At 35.0% G+C, this 18,080-nt stretch overlaps 1 long non-coding RNA gene across 2 annotated transcripts in view; it reads right to left on the reverse strand.

The window, feature by feature from the left end:
- The window catches only part of LOC141378661 (uncharacterized), a 58,981-nt gene that overhangs the window by 35,781 nt on the left and 5,120 nt on the right, over window positions 1-18,080 (reverse strand). For both annotated transcript variants that reach the window (XR_012393701.1, XR_012393700.1), the window contains exons 2-4: window positions 15,806-15,889; window positions 15,650-15,705; window positions 10,993-11,130 (exon numbers count right to left, since the gene is read on the reverse strand). This is a non-coding gene — a long non-coding RNA (uncharacterized lncRNA). The remainder of the gene's footprint in view (window positions 1-10,992; window positions 11,131-15,649; window positions 15,706-15,805; window positions 15,890-18,080) is intronic.

The raw sequence follows: 18,080 nt of genomic DNA on the forward strand, positions 1-18,080 counted from the left end.
TTAATGGTCATGACTTCACCTCAAACAAATCAAAACGCATATCCTTGAAGAAAAAAAGCCTGGTCTAATTTTACCTGCAACAAATCCAAACTGTTATGTAAGCTGTCTTTACGCATGAAGAGATGCACTGAAGGCACATCTAAAAGTAAGGTATATAGTAAAAAAAAAAAAAAGTGTTTACTTGTTTTTTAATGTGACATTAGTAGAACAAAAATGTAAAAACACAGGAATCACTATCATGGTAAGCACGCTTTATTTTCATGTACAGCAAAACTACTCTAAAACAAATATTGGTCTGTTTCCAAGGAGTGGTACGGTACGGTATGGTATGGTATGTTTTTATGGCTGTTTCCACTGTCAAATAGTACCTACTGTAAAAGCGAACTGTACCCATTTTTGCAAAGGGTATCTAGAACGAAAAAAAAAAGGGTACCAGAGGGTGGAGCTAGACGTGCAGCTGAATGCTTCTGGTTTACAAGATAATTCGCATTTATTTAATTATTTTGTATAATTGGAGACATTACAGTAGGCTTTTTCACACTGTCATTGATCTGCAGTTATAATCAAATCATATTCATATGAGGTTAGTAATGAACTTTTATACACCAGTATTTATGTGTATAAATCATCTGTTTTGTAATTCTCGTATATCTTCTCATATAATATATGCTTTGACATTTCCTTGAGTAAAAATGACGTCATCTGAAACTTGCTGTTGTACACCACGGTCACCAAAAGGGTACCCTTTTGGCAGTGGAAATGCAAGCTTGATAAAGGTGACCCGTACCGACCTATACCATGCCACCCTGTACCTCTCAGAGGAAACGGGCCATATGTTACACCCAAACAACCATTTTGCAAGCTATTAGGAATGGCTGGATTAAACTAAATGACATAACTATACAAAATTTAACAAATGTATAATAATTATATTATTTAACAAACTATATATACTGCATTTCCCAATTTCTGTTTAACGGAAAGATTTTTTTTTTCAACACATTTCAAAGCATAATAGTTTAAATAACTAATTTCTAATAACTGATTACTTTTATCTTCTATCTCTATCTTTGCCATGATGGCAGTACATAAAATTACACTAGTTATTGTTCTAGATACTAGTATTCAGCTTAAAGTGACATTTAAAGGCTTAACTAGGTTAATTAGGCAAGTTATGGTAATTAGGCAAATCATTTTATAACAGTGGATTTTTCTGTAAACAATCAAGAGGGCTAATAATATTAAGTAAAAGTATTTTTTTATTATTGATTAAAAGTAGTAAATTAATTAATACAAACAAAAAAAGATACCATAATGTGTATTATGATTGTGAAAACATCTGGGGCCTCATGTATCAACACTGCGTACGCACAAAAACTTTGCGTACACCAGGTTTCACGCTCAGAATCGCTCACGTTTGGATTTACTAACAATGAACTGAACGTGGGAATGTGCGCAGCTTCACGGCAGCTTTCTGGCAGGCGTACGCACATTTTTTGTGCGTGTCCGTTTTATTTCCATTGGCGACTCCTAGAGGCAGTTGTGTTAAATTCCTCTCTACAAAGTGTCTGAGCCTTGCAATGGCAGCTGTATGAGACGGGTTCAGCAGGTATATAAGGTTTCCATACCATACATTTGACCAGCTAAACATTAAAACACAATTTGCAGCAGTCGCCTGTTTTCCCAATGTAATCTGAGCGATCTACCGCACGCACATTGCTATAAAGACACTATCTGAAGATGAATTTGCATGCGTGAATCAGAAACATTTCCATTCAATAAATGTGCAAATAAAATATGATGCTTATTGATATGAACTTATTGATGATTCCTACTTGTCTTTCTCGTGATAAATAGTTGGCAAAATCTGATATGTAGCGGGGGAAAAAACAAGAAAGAATTCATCAGACGCTGGATTCGAGCCGAGCTCATGCTCGAACGTATCAATTCATGATCACATGCGTCTTACGAGTAGCGCCACTGAGACTGTTAAGCGACCTGCAACATTTTACAGATATAAACCACACTATTTCTATTTTTAATGCACTCAGTGCGATGTTCAGACCCAACTGTGTTGACCGCATCAGCAAAACTCTCCCACTCTATTTTTTTCTTTTGTTGTTAATTCCGGAGAACAAACTTGCAAATAACACCGCTTTTCTCCGGTCTACCTCCGAAAGCAGCACCTCCAATTCACATTCTGTTCAAAGTTTCTCTTTTTGCTTGCTTTTGCCATTGCTTTTTCGTTAGGTTTTTCCATTAGCATAGTCATTAGCATATTCATACGGGGGAGGAGCCAGGGAGGGGTTTTGTGCTCGTGCATGTTGCGCTCAGTTTCACGTTCATTCAGATGTACAAAAGAATATGCGTGAGATTCGGCGTACGCAGTGTTTCATACATCTGAAATTTTTTCTGCGTATGCACATTTAAAGCTTTGTGCGTACGCAATGTTTTAGTAAGATTTCCACGCAAGTCTTCGTACATGAGGACCCTGGTAACTCAAATTCAAATAGAAACCAAATAGGAACCAAACAGAATGAATAAACAATATGGAAAGTATTAAGATTACTAAATTAGCACAATTTAGAAAACGTCACGTAAACTGGCTGTTTAAATTAATATAGATAGATACATTTATTTGGAATTCTGAAGTACCAAACAAAAATCTACTCAATCTAAGATTAGAGGTAGTGTATTTACAGCAAGAATAGCTGCATAAATAAAATCATGCATAAACACTGCCATTTTCTTCAGTATAACATTTTAAATGTAAAAGTTCAAATGAAATGATGGTGAAAATTAATCCTTTTCTTAATGAATTAGTTGTTTCATTCAAAAAAGATTGATTTATTTACAAATAAAGAAACATGTGATAATTTTTTTTAATGGCTAATACAAAATTCTGATTTATTATTGAATCAGTACCTGTGTTGCTCAGCCCTTCTGTGAATTTATTTTGAATCATTTTTGCTGGCAATTATTGCTATATGTTATACCATATATTTTTAAAAGTACTCAGAAAGATGAAGGTCAGAGCACTGCATGAGAAAACAGACCTGTGGCATTAGAACATGAGAACAGTGTTAACTACCTCATGATGCTTTTTCAGATTATACGTGTTTGCATAACTATAGCTTGTAGTGTACTGTTTTGTCCTATTTAATATATATATAAGTAAAACTAAATAAAGCATTTTTTTTTTACAACAAAACTACATTACATTTGAAGAAACAACTTACATTACATTTCAACAAAATCAGTTAATTTCTTTTGTGATCTAAAATACTTATCAACCTATTTGATTCGCACCAATCTAATTTGATGAAATCCTAACTGTTTATATTTATAAGGACCTACAGTAAGACATACTTATTTTTTTACTTTTATTTTGTTCATACTTATTTTTGCTTACAATCAAAGCATGTTGTGATTTACATCATAGCTGATGGGTTAGGTTCATGATTTAAAATGCTTAAGCAAAGCCTTTTTTTTAGAGCCAGTGTTGATGAAATTGTTCTCTAGCACAAATGCACTCTATAAGTGTATACCAGATTTTTAAAGTTTCAATAATGGTTCAGCAACAGTTCAACCAAAAATAGAAATCTATTCACCATTTACACAACCTAAAGTGATTGTACACATTCGCAAGTTTCTTTTTATATTATGACGAATGTTGGAAAGTGTTAGCCATTGACTTACATAGTATTTGTTTCATAATCTGGAGATTGATGGTTGACAGTTTTTTCAAAACATCTTGTTGTGTTGTAATCAAAGAAAGGAACTCAAACTATGAGTTTCACAAATGTAGGGCGAGCAAATGATGACACAATTTTCATTTTTGGGTGAACTAGCCCTTTAATATATGACCACATTTTTGAGGTCAGTGTAATTTCAATAATAATCCACAATTTTAATTCATGCAATCATTTTCCTTCAGCTAGTACCTTTATTTATTAAGGGTTGACACAATAATAATAATAATAATAATAATAATAATAATAATAATAATCTCCCCATCCACCATACCGGATTGCCCAAACACAGATTTAGAATTGAAAACTGCCACAATGACTAGTAAAAAGCAGCACGGTGAAAAATGGTTTGTTTTTGAGCATATATCACTACACCACTGACAATAGACAATGGATAATTTGCCTACAAAATTTGACTAATGTGACAAGCAATACTGTGCTAAACAAGTGTTTGCATTTGACCAAGACAAATTGACAAAACAGTAGCCAAATTACTGCAAATCTCTTTGTACATTCTGTATTTTACTTATACGTCAAAAACAGGTTTGTTGATATTTGTCCCCACACCCCCTCACGCTCCCTTATATATACATGAATATAAATGTCATATTCTAGAGAGCATTAAATAGATGTATTATATAATATTATAGAATTATCTTTCTGCCTCATACAAAAAAAAGTCTACCTAACAGGAGCCATGCTTAGTCAAAATAAGATCATCATATTTTTTAAACTCTTATTTTCTCTGGTGCTTGCAATCGATTTGTAGAACACCTCTGCATGCGAGGCTGTTACGCTGGTTTCACAATGGATGAGTCGTGCATGAGCAGTGTGTACAGTATGTTTTAGACGCGCATGTCATCAACTGGGATTCACATCGGGAGCTGTTTTAAGCAGGATTGGCACATGAGGTCAGTTTGTTTTTAATTAAACTTCATTACTTTCACAAGCGTTGATTCAGTTGTACAGTACATAGAGAATATGTCTTTCTGAGATTTATTCATTCATTCATTTTCATTCGGCTTAGTTCCTTTAATCATCTTGGGTTGTCACAGCGGAATAAAGCGCCAACTTATCCAGCATACATTTTACACAGCGGATGCCCTTCCAGTCCTTCCTGTCCAGGAGCACCCGGAGGAAACCCATGCCAACATGAGTAAAACATGCAAACTCCACACAGAAATGCCAACTATCCCCGCCCAAACTCGAATCAGTGACCTTCTTGCTGTGAGGCAATAGTGCTAAACAGTGATTTATTTTATCTTTGCCATGATAACAGTAAATAATATTTTACTAGATATTTTTCAAAATACTCAGCTTAAAGAGATATTTAAAGGCTTAACTAGGTTAATAAGGTTAACTAGGCAGATTAGATAATTAGGCATGTTATTGTATAACTGTCACGATTACCAGCAATCATTTCCCATAAGATCGCTGGTTTGCACCTACAATAACCATGGACTACAAATCCGCCTTCTTCTGGACTACATATGAATACATGCACTTCTCCCAGACACTCACGCCTGCTCACTCATCTACCTTGTTTACATTCGCACACCTGAGGACTTTCAGAGACTGATTAACACACACTATATAAGCCCCACATTCACCCCTTCAGTTTGCAGAGTCTTGTTCACTGTAAAGTAGCATTACAACGCGTTTTCCTTGTCTTGTTTTCCTTTGTTTTGAACCTAGCTTTGTTTATTTAGTTATCCTTGTCTGCCGCCTGCCTTTCAACCTCTTGCTTGTTATATTGACTACGATTCTGGATTGTCCTCACACACCTGTTTGCACCCGCATTGACCACTGCTTGCCTGACTGTGAATATACCTGCATATTGGATCTTACCTCAGTTGTTGGTGTTACTCCCCAACGTTACAATAACGATAGTTTGTTCTGTAGTCTTTCAAAAAAGAAAGCTTAAAGGGGCTAATAATTTTGACCTTAATGTTTTTAAAAAAGTAAATGCTGCTTTCATTTTAGCCAAAATAATCAGTCATACTTATCAGACATACTGTGAACATTTCCTTGCTCTGTTAAACATCATTTAGGAAATATTTAAAAAAGAAGAAAAAAAACCTAAGGGAGGCTAATAATTCTGACTTCAACTGTAAAAAAGTTTAACTCAAAAGCTTTTACTGGAGCACAGTCGATTTTTGATGTGGCACATGACCCAGGAAATGGGGTTTAGCAACGCCCCTGCTCGGTAATATATGTAATGTAGTCCTCTGAGCATGAAAAAGGAGTTCGACTGACAGGTGAATCTGACGATCATCATAACAGTGATATTGTGTGCTATATTTTGTCGAAGAAAAGCTTTATTGGAAACTTGTCACTTGTTTCGTCTGACAAGTTTCCAATCAAGCTTTTGTTGGACAAAATATAGCACACAAAATCACTGTTATGATGATCGTCAGATTCACCTGTCAGTCGAACTCCCTTTTCTAATGGGTCAGTAATAATCTGATAATTACAGAAATAGCTTTAAACAGTCAACCCAAAATAAAAACCTTAGTTATCTTTAAAAAAAAATACTATCGAAAAAACCATGATTGCTGCGGTTTCATTTTCATCAGTGACTAACATTATACTAGAATAAAAAATATATTCAGTTGAGCGATTAACAGTTTAACAATCTAGGCGCAAAGTCTAAAATACAAAAGCATTAAGTGCGTGTCCGAATCTTTTGCTATTTTAAGGACAGAAAAATATGCTCTGCGCCCTGGCGCATGGTCTAACAGGGTTGTGCTTATTCTCATAATGAGTTATATGTGTGTTTAGCATAACATGCATTAAAACAATCAGAGTCTCATCTCCCATTCCCTTTAAGAGTGAGTTGTGTCCCGCTGTAACAGTGAAGAGGACGCTGACAACAGGGATTGCGGATCCAAATGCAGGATTTATTAAATGGAATGGTCAGGCAAGCAACAGTCAACACAGAAGCAAACAGACGTATACGGGCAGTCCAGATTCGTAGTCAAAGTAACAGGCAGAGGGTCAAAATGCAGGCAGCAGACAGGGATAAACAATGAAACAAGACTAGATTCAAACACGGCAAGACATGGCTTGTAATGTAACGTTGTAATGTTTCACTATACAGGATACAAGACTCAGCAACAACTGTGTTAGTGGGCTGTATTTATAGTGCAGTAATCAGTCCGAAAGCAGATTCAGCTCTGAGAGTCTAATCAATGGTGACTGTGTGTGTTGCATGACTAAATATGTAGTCCATAAATGACAGATTTGAAGTCTGTTAGTGATCTGCAGCCACTAGATTGCTGATAATCATAACACACGCATTGGTGCATTTACTATTTACATGGCGGACTTGTACATGGAAAAACTGAATGCTTCACTAGCAAGAAAACAGTTAAACAGACCATCTGCAGTGATGATAAAGAATGAGTCTCCTCCATTTGGCCTCTTTACTTTCACTTTACTTTTACTCTTTGCTTTACTCCTTTACTTTCATGGATAAAGAAATGGTGTTGTACGAACTCCACTGAAGACATCCATTAGCCTACATATTTAATTTTGCTTGTCAAGCGCAAAGATTTGTTTCAAAACTATTTCTAAATTCAGCTCTAATTTCCAGCAAAGGAATAAATGAGCAATAATGACAAAGTGTGTTTAAAAAAAAAAGGAGTATCCAAACACACGTCTTATGCCTCATATGATGCAAACGTCGACAAAAACCGACAGGTAGACAAATCTAAACTTGTTTTAATGAAAGCAAATATGAATATGGATCTAATAATTAATACTGCTAATGATAATAACATTATACAAATGCAAATTATCATGAATAAACTGAAAAAAGCACCCGACATGAGGAAGGTATGCATGTAGTGGTTATACATATTTGTAACATTTTAATCCTTTTATTTTTTTTTTTAAAGATATTTGTGTATTGCTTTACATCCTGTGTGTATTAAGCAATGTGTAAGAGTTTACACCTGCATAGGCTCATAACTAATGAGCCCTGCACTGGACTAGACTAGATCAGCTTTTAGTTTGTCAACGGCACAGTCTATTTCAGTTCCTCAAAATAGCAATGTGCCAACAATTCCCCTTAACACATCTCTTTTATAGACCAGAACACCCATGACTCCACAAAATGGCACAAATGGATTTGCTATTTAAAAAACATGGCGCAAAACATGAAAATTAGAGTTGCGCTTGTCTGAAAATAGCAACTAATCGCTCCATACACATCTTGCGCCTTATTGCACGGCGTGTAAGATAGGGCCCAAAATGATTCACCCTCCTGTCAATTTTGATTTATTTTTCAAATATTTCCCAAGTGATGTTTAACAGAGCAAGGATTGTTTCACAGAATTTCCTATAATCTTGTTTCTTTTGGAGAAAATCTTATTTGTTTAATTTTGGCTAGAATTAAATCAGTTTTAAAAAAATTTAAAAAACATTTTAAGGTCAAAATGATTAGCCCTCTTAAGATTTTTTTTTTTTCGGCTATCTACACAAGCAATTATGTTTAAAAATGTGTTGAAAAACTGTATTTCCGTTAAACAGAAATTGGGGGAAAAATATACAGGGGGGCTAATAATTCTAAGGGGAAAAGATTCTGACTTTAACTGTATATTTTCAGATTATGTTGAAGATTTTAATTATAAAATAATAAATGAACAATCTGATTCACCATATTTCTCTAGAATTCCAATCCCAATATACACTTGAGGTTATTTGTTTAAATATAGGCTCCCTTTATCTGTCCGTGTCTCTTCTCTTTGGGTTGACTGGGTTCATGTGTGACTGCCTTTGGGTCTTAGTAACGGTCGCCAAGCCTCTGATCCCATAGCAACCGGTCACTTGCTTTTGTAAGGCAGAAGAAGAGAAACACGCACACACTTTAACACACATCTCAAACCGAATGTAACACTCCTACATTTCTGACAGATACCATGACGGTCCACGGCATAAATGTTCCCTTCAAGTGCAAATCCAAAACTGAATTCAAATCTAAACCATCTCCATTTCTTAAAGACCAGATTCTGGGCGTTTTTATTCTACTATAACAAACATAAAGACAAAAAAAAAAAAATATATATATATATATATATATATATATATATATATATATATATATATATATATATATATATATATATATATATATATATATATATATAATAAAATATATAGATACAATTGAAGTCAGATTTATTAGCCCCCTTTAATTTTCTTTTCTTTTTTAAATATTTTCCAAATGATGTTTAACAGAGCAAGGAAATTTTCACAGTACGTCTGATAATGTTTTTTTTTTTCTGGAGAAAGTCTTATTTGTTGTATTTTGTCTAGAATAAAAGCAGTTTGTAATTTTTAAAACCATTTTAAAGGCCAATATTATTAGCCCCTTTAAGCTATATATTTTTTCGCTAGTCTACAGAACAAGCAATCATTACACAGTAACTTGCCTAATTACCCTAACCTGGGGTGCATTTCCAAAAACCATCGTTAGCTAACTAAGGTCAAAAGTTGCGACGTTACTAACATAGTTTGTTGATTTGGCGTTTCCCAAATCAGTCGTTCCAATGAACATTCGCAAACTGCATTGCAAAGTTGTTTGCTTGCAATTACACTTCTGGAGCTGTAGTTAGAATCATAGTTACTGGCTGTTTTTTATTCCCTGTTATCACCGTTTGCCCTATTCATTTAGATTGTTCCAATATTTAAACTTGGAATGGTAGAAAAAAAAAGCATTACAGTCATCTTTCCTCGTGTAATTTGCTTTTAAAGTATTTTTACAGTTCAGTTTTAGCGATCTTAAGTTTACAATTGCGCTCCCTTCGTAGTGCACTTTGAAAGCATTCATGCCATTTTGAACACAGCTGTGGCTCATGATGAAAGCTATATGTGACCTTTACAAGTGGAATTTACGTTACGTCTCCAAAGCTTGTGAAAACAAAAGTACATAGCATACATTATTGTTTTTCATTTATAGTAGGTTATGTATTTAGTATCTGTACTGTATACACGGGCACGGACTGTAGGTCAGAACATTTCTGCAGAAGTTTGAATGTGTCAAATTGTAAAAGTAGACTTTTCAAAAATAATAAAATAAAGAAACAATATCCTAGTTGATAATAATGATGATGATGATGATTATTATTAATATTATTGTTATTATTAATTAGGTTTTTCTTTCATTTATTAATAAATAACCTACTTTAAATTAGGCCAACAACCATTAATGATTTATATGATTTATATATGAGAATGTTCAGTGATATGAGAATTTTATATGGAATATTCTCAATATTATTTGTAAAGGAAACATCTATACATCCTATATATGCGCCGTTTACATATATTTCAGTTCATATAGAAAACGAGTGCATGTTTTTACTAAAACTAATTTTGGATTTTTTTTTAAATGCGTGAGCATGTAAAACAATATAATTTGCACAAAGAAAGTATGGGCTTTTTCTCTAAAGAAGTTGTTACTCCACTCCGTTCAGAGCATCATTATGGATGTTTTACATCATAACTAATTATTTAAACGATGGATCTGCGACAGAGAATCTACGATTTTGGGAAACATTTGCCACTACATCGTTCTTTTCCCAAATGATGCATCATACTATGACAGATCAGCCGGGTGTTAAGTTGTTTTTTTTGGGAAACACACCCCTGCCTAGTTACCCTAATTAACCTAGTTAAGCCTTTAAATGTCACTTTAAGCTGTATAGAAGTGTCTTGAAAAATATCTAGTCAAACATTATTTACTGTCATCATGGCAAAAACAAAATAAATAAGTTATTAGGAATAAGTTATTAAACCTATTATGTTTAAAAATGTGTTGAAAAAAGCTTCTCTCCGTGAAACAAAAATTGGGGGGAAAAAATAAACCGGGGAGCTGATAATTCTGACTTCAACTGTATATACACACACACTCACACACAGATCAGAACCCAAAGCGATAACCATGAAAGGTCATATTTTTATCACTTTCACACACCACATAGACACACACAAGCACACAAATGTGAATAAAAACTGAGAACCAACATCAACATTAACACCTGATTGGATATGAAGGTAACCATGGATACCGGTCTTGCCTAGCAACAGACTCAAATGCATACGTTGTAAACTCCGCCTACCTAAAGAAAGCTGAAAGAGCACACATACCTGCACATGCTCACACACACACACACACACACACACATACCTGCACATGCTCGCACACACAGGCTCTCATTTGTCACTATCCACCCACCTCTTGTTTTTTTGTTCTTCCTGTTTACGCCCCCATGCTCCCCCACCCCAGCTCGAATCAGCAGGGTCCCTGGAGGGAAAATTGCCGGCTGTCATTGGCTGACTGCATCTCCATGGTGACGCAGCTGCAGCTGTGGTCCTGTGTGCGACAGAGAAACACAGTGCATGTGAATTTCCCTTCTAGCCAATAATGGCGTCAGCTCTGTAAATGAGATGCGGGTTCACTCTAGTCACCTGTGCAGGTGTGATTTAGTTAGACAGAAAATAGACCCTTTATATTCTGCCCAGGTTTTCTGCAGGATGTTAACTCATATCTACAACATATTCAGGGTGCATTGTGAAGGAAATTGGTTTCAGTTTGTTCAGAGGTTGCTCTTTCAGAAGACGTAATGACTTTGAAGATTTAATACAAGATCTATTTGTGAAATCAGTGTCATCAATGGTGAAATCAAAGCCCAAATCCACGGTATTTGTGAAGTGATTGCCACAAAAAAAATCAGATTTAGACACCTATGACCTCATTACATCAGTATTACTGTGCCACTGCGGTTCCATGTATTATGCATTTCAGCTAAATTAGCAGTTTATTATTTATTCATTGGCAATTGAGAACTGTTTCCAAATGCAAATAGAATGTAATTCAGTTCATATATACTTGTAAAGCACATGTAATTACAATAAAAACATTTTTTAAACTTAAGGTGACTTAAGAATACATGCATTTGTCTGTATTGTGTGTGGTAATCACTTTATAAAAGCAAAAAAGCCCCATAGTTTACAGTGAATTTAGAAGAACTAAGGCACAATACAGAGCTGTTCTAAATGCTTTATGCCAGTGGCTCTCAAACTTGTCTCACCAAGTAACACCTCAGAAAAAAATTATCTCTACAAGTACCACCATAATAACCAGTATTGAAATACAATAGCATAGTTGGGCTAATTAAGCAGTTGCAACTCAAAAAGGAGGCAAATTAATTCTTCTTATTAAGAATATGTTAAATTGTCAGCCACTTTAAACATTATAAGTAGTTTGAACATTAACTGTGCTTGGAGGTAAAATAACAAAAAACAAAACAAAAAAACTTAAACGTTTAAATTAGAATGTGCTTTTAAAAACTCATTTACATGTTACAAGTTGTAGTATTATTGTATACTAGCCAGTAGGCCTATGTGTGGCAGAAAAGTGAGTGATTAAACCAATACGGTGCTTAACCAATTCATACGTGTGGCATTTCCGTTATTTGGTGCGAATAAGATCACATCTTAAGTGAACCGTATAGTTTGTGTTAATTACCGGGCATTGTTTTCAAGCAGACTCAGGCACCGGTGTGATCGTAGCTTCAGGGAACAGTCAATACTGATCAGTGTTATCATACGCGTCAAAGGCTTAAAAGTGTGTTTATTCAGCTATTCCTCCGTGTACCACTAGAAGGAAGCCGAGTACCACTAGCGGTACGTGTACCAAAGTTTGAGAACCACTGCTTTATGCTACCCGTTCTATCATGTTGCTTTCATGAAAACACAATGCCATAATAGCGCTGGAAAAAATGGTGATTTATATCACTTTACTTGTAAATAAGCATGGGATGATAACTGGTTTCAATGTTTACTGCTGTTTGGAACAATAAAAAAAGTTCCTGTTATCAAAAGAAAAATCTTCGGTAACACTTTAGTTTAGGTCACAATTCATGGTATTAGTTAGCAGTTTATTAATAGTTAGTAAGGTAGATGTTGGGTTTAGGTTTTGGGTAGGATTAGGAATGCAGAATAAGATCATACTTTATAACTACTAATGAACACTTAATATCTTAATTATAAGCAGGTTATAGGCCAGTAGTTAATAGCATTAATTGAGACCTAAACTATGCTGCTGTACTTGCATGGGTTATTTTAACGTATTGTCAAAGACTTGCACACATCCAATCATACTCTGGACCTTAACAGCACAGTAGCTTTTTTAAATAGTTTTTTTATATCATTAAAACATATTTGATATTTTTATATTTATGCAAAGAAAAGAAAGATATTCTTAGATGCCTTTTCAAGTTGTAAAGAAATCTGTGTTTTTTAAACTAATGAAGACAGCAAAAGTCGACTAGTTATTATTTAGCCTGTTTACTATTCTAAAATATTTAAAATGTTTTATTCATTCATTCCTTTTCCTTTGACTTAGTCCCTTTATTCATTTTGGGTCGCCACAGCAGAATGAACATCCAACTTATCCAGCATGTTGTATGTTTTACAAAGCGGGTGATTTAATGCCAGGTGCCCTTCCAGCTGCAACCCAGGGTTGGGAAACATTCATATACACTCATCCACACTCGTACACTACGGCCAATTTAATTAATTCAATTCACCTATAGTGCATGTCTTTGGACTGTGGGAGAAACTGAAGCACCCTGAGGAAACCCACGCAAACACAGGAGAACATGCAAACTCCAACAAGGAAATGCCAACCGGCCTAGCCAGGGCTCAAACCAGCGACCTTCTTTCTGTGAAGAGTGCTAACCAATTAGCCACCCGGTCACCCTTTAAATATTTCTTAAACTACAATATGTTGTGTTCAGTGAGGGAATGTTGTTGGTTTACCTAGATATTTTAAAAGAGTGTATTTTAGAGTGGTAATAACAATAGCATGACACTGTGAAATTTTTATCCAAGGTTATCATACCATCAGAATCTTATACCGGCCCATGCCTAAGTCAAACACTTTAACAATTTTAATATACATTATATGCTACCCGCTTTTGCTTGTAAAGCATCTAAAACTGGCCTTCGCTTTTACTTTTAGTTCTCCAAAATAAAAATTCTGTCATCGTTTACATAGTCTCATGTTGCTCCAAACCAAAATGACTTTCTTTTTCATTTTTATTGCAAGGATATAAAAAAAACACTGAAACATTTATCAAAACGTCTTTCTTTATGTTCTGTAGAATAAAGAAAGAAATGCACATTTATTTTCGATTTTAGCATTTTACTGATTTCTTAATTTATTCATTAATTTTCCTTCAGCTTAGTGCCTTTATTCATCAGGGGCTGCCACAGCAGAATGAACCGCCAACTTATCCAGCATACTGTATGTTTTAAACAGCGGATGGCCTTCCAGCTGCAACCCAGTACTGGGAAGCACCCATACACACTCATTCTCTCACACACACACACACACAAACACAAACACAAACACACACACACACACACACACACACACACACAAACCAATTTAGTCTATCCAATTTACCTTTAGAGCAAGTCTTTGTGGACTGTGGGGAAAACTGGAGCACTCTGAGGAAACCCACATGAACACGGGGAAAACTTGCAAACTCCACACAGAAATGCCAACTGACCCATCAGAGACTTGAGCCAGTGACTTTCTTGCTGTGAGGCGACAGTGCTAAACACTGACCCACCGTATCACCCTTTACTATTTTATTGCAATACAGAACTTGTTGCAAAGCTAATTGTCCAAAACAGTTTAGCTTTTCTAAAAGCTGCAATGGCAGTCAGTCACACTTAATGCAATTTCTCTAAGGTTTAGTCCAAAACAAACAAATGAAATATGACAGTTTGACACATCTGTGCCTGGAGTGACCATCAGAGCAGATCTGCCTGATGTATAACCAATAGCAGAGACCTCAGAAAGACGAACGTCGTCTTGTGTGTTCAGATGAGGCAGGTCAACTTCACACGTTCATGGGCTGCTATGGCCAGAGGTGTAAAAACTATTTCTAAAAATGTCTATAACACATTTAGCCATGGAACTTTGGGCAGAAAGCCATTACTTGCTTTTTATGTCCAATTATATCCAAGATTTAACAAGCTGCAAAATACCTCAAAAGCACATTAATTGTCCATACATCTGCTGCTTTATTTAAATGGTTCGAAGCCATAAAAGAGCTTCGTATGAGAGACACAATTGAAATTTATCATCAACTTATATTTATAATTTACATGAACACTATGTTTTAATATTTGCAGACAGATCAAAATGAAAATAAAGAGAGAGAATCTAACATTTAAATTCATATAGGGACTACTTTAATGAAATTTCATGTTGTTAATTCTTTGGTAGTTTATTCCATAAAAAGATGATCCTGGATTTTGAGAATTTGCATGTTGTTCAAGTTGTTCATGTTCGATATTGGAAAAAAAACTGATATTGCCATATTTTGTTTTTCTGCAATATATGGTTGCATGCGACGAACCGTATGATCCAACATGTTCTGAACTGGGTTTTCTGGTTAATTATAATCACAACTCAACATTGCAGATTTTGCGAAGTGATTATTGCAGATTCGCACATTACAATCTCACAAACAAATTAAAATGAAATATTATGCTGCCCTAATGTAAAGGATTCAGTTTACAGCTTTGTATAGAAAGAGTCCTACATCACACAGGCAAATAATTGCGACAGAATATTCCTTTAATAACAATTTTTGTTTGTTAATAACAATGTGTTTACTACAGAAACGTGGTCAATAACCTATATTCATGTACCATTTAATGCTTGCAGGTGGCCTTAAAATACAATGATTCATCCCCCTGATAAATCAGCGGTACAGTTATGATGAACACCTCACCTACATTAAACATATTCTGTCAGCGGCCCATTCTAATGGTATTTAAATATTCATGAGGCTTTATGAATTATGCAGTACCTGAGTGGTGATCCGGGCTGCTGAGAGGCCAATGGATCCTAAGCTCCTCCCTCCTCCTGCCACAGGAAATGTGATAACAGATTCTGGATTTGTGATTAAGAATAGCATAAAAGATGATCAATATGGACTGCCATCTGCTGGAATACACACACACACATCCAAAACAGCTGCACAATGGTGGGGGAGGGGTCCTCTTCTTGTTGCCAGGCAACAGCAGATACACCATTTTCAGAATTGTGACTGTATGGGAGAAACGAGAGAGAGAGAGTTAAATGTAAAATAGGTATTTCTTTGAAAATGATGATCATTTTCATCATCATAAGCAATAAGCAGTTTCCTCATATATGATAATGTCATATCATTAAATATGCAGATGATTCTGTGATTGTAAGTCTCCTCCACGATCAGGATTTGGGGCATGGTCCTGCTGTACAGGAGTTTACTTCCTGGTGTGATAGATTTTCTCTCCAGTTGAATGCAAGTAAAACAAAAGATATGGTGATAGATTACAGGAAGGCTTCTCCAACCCCGAACATAACTAATATTAAAGGCTTGGACATTGAAATTGTTGACACGCATAAATATCTAGGGGTCGTTATTGATAATGTGTTGACATTTCAACGTAACACCCAGGCTGTATATAAAAAAGTCCAACAAAGACTGTTTTTTCTGAGGAAACTTAGATCATTTCAGGTCTGCACCTCTAAGATGACACTGTTTTATAAACAATTTATCGAATCTGTTTTATCTTTTTGCATTGTAGCTTGGTACGGCAATCTGAGTGTGTCAAGCAAGAACAGGTTGAGCAGCCTGGTGAAGGTGGCAGGCAAGATCATTGGTTTTAATCAGACTGGTCTAATGGTAATCTACCAAAACTATGTTCTAAGGAGAGCTCAGGGTATCCAATGCACCTAGGATCACCCACTGTACTCTGTATTTCAGCTGTTGCCATCAGGACGTCGTTTTAGCGTTCCTATTTGCAGGACAAATAGAACCAGAAATTCTTTATAATGGTGGCCATTAGGTCATTAAATGAGTCCAGGGGGGAGGGGGATGTTTCTATATACTGATGTATGGATGTTGTGTAGTAGTATTTTTTAATGTGTACATGGAACTTCGCCTGTGTTATGGTACCTTGTTGCAATTTTAGTTTCCCTAACGGGATAATAAAGCTGAGTCTGAGTCTGAGTCCTTTGAATATGCAAGACTTCTGATTCACCTGCCTGTAAACTACAATAACAAAGGCCACATACAGGTCATGAACAGACTGCAGCTAAATTTGTTTGTCAGATCATGTTTAAATGCTTAATAATCATTAGTTAGTTAGTTAGTTTATTTATTCATAAAGCACAATAAAACAACAGTTGTTGACCATTGTGCTGTACACTCTCAGAAAGAAATAGTACAATGTTGTACCAAAGAAGATACAAACCCTTGTCACTGGGGCAGTACCTTTTTATGGAACAGAATTGTATCTTAAGACAAAGAAACAAATTTGTACCATAGGAAACTAAAATGTACCTTTGCTTTTTAAAACCGGCAGATACAATATTGTACCTTCATCAAAGGTAGAAATATGATCCATGAAGGTACCACTACAGTGACAAGACACTTTGTACCTTAACAGTATCAAATGTGTTCCTTCAAGAACTATTTTAAGGCATTTTACTATATCCAAAATGTCTCAATTTATTTTCAGTACATATAAAATATCAAATACATTTATTAAACAATGTTTCAGTCAACAAAAAGTTTCACATTTACAATACATTAAGTTTACAATAAAGAATAAAATACACAAAGATCATTTTTTTGCTAAACATTTCACAACATTTTTCACTAAAATGTTACTGCAGTACATTCTCCATGTGCATATTAAAACTGTTTTCTCCAATTTTCACACAATACCTTTGTAGTCACTAAAAAGTTATTTTAATTTACTTCATTTTAAAATAGAAATATGCAAAAGTATTGTAACGAGATATACACAATGGTTGATTACCTTTACAATACTAAAATGTCTGCATGAACACTTTGCACATGCAGGACTTTTGCCAGCTCACATGCGTAGTGGAAAGCAAATTGATAGTGTAAATCAATAATGAAAATGTATCAATCAGAAAATGCTCACCAAATGTTTTAAAATGCCCTAAATGTTAAGTTTATAATACCTATAGTTTTATGTTTGACCTGTTGTTTTGTATTATAGAAAGTTTCTTTAAACATATACTTTTAAATGATAATTCATATTTTAGTATGGAAATTGTTCATAAAAAATCACAGGTATTAAGGTACACTTTTTACAAAGCTACAAAATAGCTCCTTAAAGAACATTATTTGTACCACCATGTAGCTTTTTCTGAGAGTGTACAGACCTAAAAGCAAATTATCAAAAATAGACAGCAACAGATAAAACAACATAGAATACAAC

The sequence above is a fragment of the Danio rerio genome, chromosome 2 (assembly GCF_049306965.1).
Source record: "Danio rerio strain Tuebingen ecotype United States chromosome 2, GRCz12tu, whole genome shotgun sequence".
Classification (NCBI taxonomy): Eukaryota; Metazoa; Chordata; class Actinopteri; order Cypriniformes; family Danionidae; genus Danio; species Danio rerio.